This window comes from Frankliniella occidentalis, unplaced genomic scaffold (genome assembly GCF_000697945.3).
Source record: "Frankliniella occidentalis isolate FOCC.00 unplaced genomic scaffold, Focc_3.1 Scaffold29, whole genome shotgun sequence".
Classification (NCBI taxonomy): Eukaryota; Metazoa; Arthropoda; class Insecta; order Thysanoptera; family Thripidae; genus Frankliniella; species Frankliniella occidentalis.
Genome location: NW_026267159.1, coordinates 2,259,803 through 2,264,758, shown reverse-complemented (window position 1 = coordinate 2,264,758; position 4,956 = coordinate 2,259,803). Strand labels below are relative to the sequence as shown.

Genomic DNA, 4,956 nt, shown 5'->3' with positions numbered 1-4,956 from the left:
GGAATCCCTTCGAGGAGCCAGATTCTAAGGACTTATCAATTCCACACGGGTTACCACTCCCGCTGTGGCTGGGATGGCTCTTACTCGGCACGCTTTCGCCGAGGGTCGAACCTTTGCCCCTAATGGGACCCCAGTGCCGAGTCATCGTCACCCCCAGTCCAGTGGGGCAGCGTTAACCACCAGACCGTTCGTTCATCCACGAAGGTGCCCCGTTGAAATGACGGGTTTAAGTTCAACTCCAAGAGTTGGACCGGTTCAGAAAAATGTAACTGGGACAGGAGATTCGAACCCCTGACTTGTGCCGCACGGGGCCGACTCTCTACCGGCACGGCTACGGCGCCACAGTGTGAGAGGCCGAGCGACCTAGGCTAAAGGCACGAGTCGGCGCAGTAGCTTGAGCGGGAGAAGAACTGGTCCCATCCCATCATGACACCCTCTCACCTACGGCTTCGAGACCGACCTCGTGGCTCTTTGACATCGCTGCGAAGTTTTAACCTCTGAGTCGGGGGTTCTAATACTCAAAGCGACGTCAAATTATTCGTTTTTATGTTTGAATTTTTTCACATTGTACGAGAAGCTCGACCAGTCGGCAACCCGCGCTGGGGTTCGAGTCCCACCTGGGACACGGCCGGCCCGCCTTTTTTCTCTCTCTTTCTTTCCTTCCCACGCCGCGTCGTCAACCTGTGTTCTAGTCGGTGATCTACGAGTGCAGTCTCTCAGCCGAGTGCGTAAAGGTGTCGGGGCGGGTCAAGCTGCATGCGTGGCCCACCTTGTGCGTGGCCTTGACGATTGTAGGTACGACTCACTAGCGCCGGGGGGTAGGCAATCAGCACGCCACACGCCAGTTGTCGAGTCGTGGCGCGACCAGCGTGACGTCGCGCGTCCCGTGGAATTTGTCCTTCTTTAACTGAGTAAAAAACATAATGGTGTTAAACGTTACGGTGTCAGTCGCTACTGAGTTTAGGCTACGGTTACCAGTTAATTGTGCTTCAAGTTTTTTTTAATGGCCTTGCATATCTTTGGTCGCCGATGCCTTGGATTGAACCAAGACTTTGAGAAGTTGAGGTTAGTAGGCGCTGCCCTTCTGTCGAGATTTACTGCACAAGTAAGTTGACACCCGCGTTCTCGTGGCGAAAAAGGCACTTATGTTTGAATGCTTTTGTTCTCACAGATTATTAATTTTACACCCTTTCTGCATTACAATATCTATGGGGTTAGGAAAGCGAGGGATAGGGTGTCTGATGTTTAATGTTGATGTCATGTGTTAGAGAAAGCTGTTCTGATAATACTGACTTCTGATACATGAACAGTTTCATCCAAAGCTGTTTGCATGAAACGCTCCATTTCAGCTGACGGAAACAATACAGCCTGAGAGTGACTCGTCAATGTTGGGGTGGGATAATATTTGCCTCGCAGTTCTTTGTATAGAAATGAAGCTTTATTCTGAACTGTTTACTGTGTAGTTTCAACAAAACTTGATCTTTAAATGGTGAAGAGGGTCCGTATTTTCTAGAGTGGCTCATTTATTATTGTAGCGCAGTGTTTGTTACAATATATTGATCTCTATTGTTATACGGTACACATATATCTTCAGAGAGTGGCTCATTTGTATTATTGTAGCGCAGTGTTTGTTACACTATATTGATCTCTATTGTTATACGGTACACATATATCTTCATAGGAAGTGAGGTGTGTAGGGATGTAACTTGAGAGTTGCTGAATTTTCCCCAATTTGTAACGTTTTGTTGAAGTTTCAAATCACAGGAAGGGTGCGCTCCTCGCCTGGCTCGTCCTCGGCTGGGTACAGCATTACTTCCGGTCTCGTTCTTCTTATTAGGATTCCTCCGAACCATGCGGCGGCACCCCTGTCCCCCCAAATCTTTTACTCGACTCGACTGTTCCGCTTGATTTCGCTCGCTAGTTTGGGGTCCAGCGCGGGCACGGGGAAAATAAATAAATTTATTGCCGTTCTCATTTCGAGTTATCGTGTTGTTGTTTATGGCTGCCGAAGCGCCAACCCCCCTGCCCTGACCTGACGGTCGAGCGCGGGTGCTGCGGTGCGGTGCTGTGCGGTACTGGGAGTTGCCCGCTGACAGACAGCAGCTGAGCGCAGCTGAACGACTGACGGACAGGATGAGCGCGGCTGAAACGACCGCGGGCCGGCGCGCGGACGGACGCGCTGATGGTCCATAACGCCAAACTTTTAATCTGCATGCGGCAGGTGAACGCGCGGGCCGTTTTATCTCCCGCTGGATGGGCCGCTCCGGGGGTCAGGGGCCGGGGCCGGGGCCGGGGCCGGGGCCGGGGCCGGGCAGTGGATGTGGACGAGGCTATAGGGCATTACACCGGGGGATTATGTGAAGTGAAAAACGCGCACTGAAACCCAGGGCGGGGACCGCGGCTGCGCCTAGCTTTGGACGGAATTCAAAATGCTTTGCGTGCACTGGGAAAGCGAACAGAGAATCTAAGCAACTGTTCAAGAGATGATTAGGAAACGACAGCAGTGCTGCTTTTCTGTATAAATAATTACACAGCAACAAAATAACACGCTGTAGTCAGCCAAACCGTGTTGATTGCAGCAGGTGCAGGACTGCAGCTGCGCAGGCTGCGTGGACAGTGACTCTACGCGTGTAACAAACAAAAGAAAGTTGACAGTTCAAAACAGTGCTCGACTTTGGGTATTTGTGTTGCGCAAGTGTCAAGCTGCGCACTGAAATGGTCTTTTCTCACAACGTTTTCACAGGGTCTGTGACGGTCGCCGTGAACTGACGCGCCGGTCGCCGCCAGACCTTGTATACTACGCCGGGTGCTTTTGAAGGAATCGCAGCCAGCAGCGGCGGCTTCGGTCGCGGTGCCTTTGGCTAGGGGCTGGGCGAGGCAGGGTGTGGCGGGGCGTGGCGGCGGGGCGCGGTGGGGCGGGGCTGGTCGGTCCCACCCCTAGCGCGGCGGCCGCTGGCGCTCGCTCGCAGCGGGCGGGGCGGCTCAGTCCTTGTGGCACCGCGAGGGCAGGCAGAGGCAGGCAGAGAGGCAGGGTTTGGCGCCGCTCCAGCCGCTGTGCTGCCACGAGCTCACTCACGCGATCCACGTGGTCCCGGCTCGGCTCTGCTCGGCTCGGCTCGGCCCGAGGGCCTTCCCTGCGACACAGACCGCGCCGATAACGTGACGGCCCGGAGCGCCCCTTCAGCCGCACTCGACTTGACAGTCGTCGCGGACGTGTCGGTGGTGGTGAAGTGATCTGTGCAGTGTGGTGCGTGTGGCTGTGAACGCTCAGGATTTACCGCCTTCTCGACTCTGCGCTGAGGCAGCAGCAAGGTGAGCTCACACGCCGCCGATTAAATGTGAATAAGTAACGATGCAGCGCTCGGCATGCCAAAACAAACAAGCAGATGAAACACGCAAAACAATCTCGCTGCTTTGGTTACCCTGCTGTTCCACACTAGGCCCATTATACTTGTGATTACGGCCGATGTTCATAAAACTCGGCAATTTGTTTCCTTACTGAGAAGGGATATCTGGTGTTGATTCAGTTTGGAAAGTTGGTCGACCATTGAGATTGATTGGCTGCAGAAAGTTAGCAGTCTGGGATCGAGTGCGAGCGTCATTCGAGTTTTTGCAATCGCTGTCGCCTGAGGGGGATTTGCGGTCGTCAATAGTTGAGTTGGTTTCATGTCAATCGACTTCACTTCAAAGTTTGACGTGGGGGGGGGGGAGCGTTCAGTTTTCATCTGCATCATTTTAATTTTTGTCGACTCGCTTCTGCACAAAAGAAGTTGGCGGGCATTATAGAAGCGCGCCTTTGCTAAGTGTGCTCCAATTAAAGATGCGACACGCCTCGTGACTGCTTTTGAAACTTTTGCCTGTTTCGTTTCTCGCGCAGCTCAAATGTTTGACTCCAAAGCCGACGCCGACGGCTTCATGTTTTAAAGTGATATCGTCCCTTCTTTGTGACGTTGGCCTAAATGCATTTCGTTACTCACTCCTGCAGACACGATACTGAGGGAAAAGCAGGCAGCCATTTGCCACCTGCCCCGTCCCTTTGACCCAGCCCTCTTCTCAATGACCCCTTTTCTGCGAGGAGGTAATCTCGCCGACAGCGTGTCCCGCTGCTGCTGTTGTACGCTCGTGGGCGAGCAGGGGGTGGGAGGCGGGCGGGGCGCGGGCGGGAGCGCAGGCACGCGGGGCGCCGGGTGAAAAGTGGCGTGGTATCCAAGTTTGAGCCGGCTTGGAGTGGTAGCAGCAGCAGTAGTAGTGTAGTACGAAAAGTTTAATGAATCACCAGAGAGTGAATAATTAATTAACCGTCTCGCACCCTGCAGGGCATGCGGCCCTCAAGTTACGGCCGCCATGGCCGCGCTGAGCTCTCTTGGGGACCCGGCCGGCCGCGCCCTGGGGCCGCGCCCCCGCCCCCCTCGGGGTCCCCCCCTTTGGGGTCTCCCCTTGGGGCCGTGTGGTCCCCCCCGTGGGGTCTGCGGGGCCTCCTTCCCTCCTTGACCCTGGTGGCCCCGGCCACGCCACACCACACGTGCTGGGAGGGAGGGGTCACGGGTCACCCCCGCGCCTTCAGGGCACACTGGAGCTTCGTCAAATTTATGAGTTCTGTGTACCTGTGGTGTTATGCGTTTTAATACGCTATAATAATAATGTATCGTACTTTAGGAACCAGTCAGGAACCTTTGTGCTCTACCCAGTATTCTTCCTCCGGCCAATACGAATACGTAATCCGTTTAAGATTAATTGCGTAGACAATAATATGCTGAAGCACAAGCAACAGTAATGCTTGAGCTGTGTATAAAACTAATTTTTACACCAAATTTAGTATGTGTTTTCCGCTAGGAGTAGTCCTATTTATATCCCCTCCTTGGAGATGTTCGCTCATGATGGCCCATATGATGTCATTAAATAGAAATTTTCCAAATGGACCAGCACATCGATGGTGCTCACTTCGAAACCCCCTCC

General features: G+C 53.7%; 1 protein-coding gene across 1 annotated transcript in view; it reads left to right on the top strand.

Moving 5' to 3' along the window:
• Positions 1-2,985: 2,985 nt before the first annotated feature.
• The window catches only part of LOC113213970 (zwei Ig domain protein zig-8-like), a 138,540-nt gene continuing 136,569 nt past the window's right edge, over positions 2,986-4,956 (top strand). The window contains exon 1 of the mRNA XM_026433215.2: positions 2,986-3,312. The gene's annotated coding sequence lies outside the window, so the exon portion shown is untranslated. The remainder of the gene's footprint in view (positions 3,313-4,956) is intronic.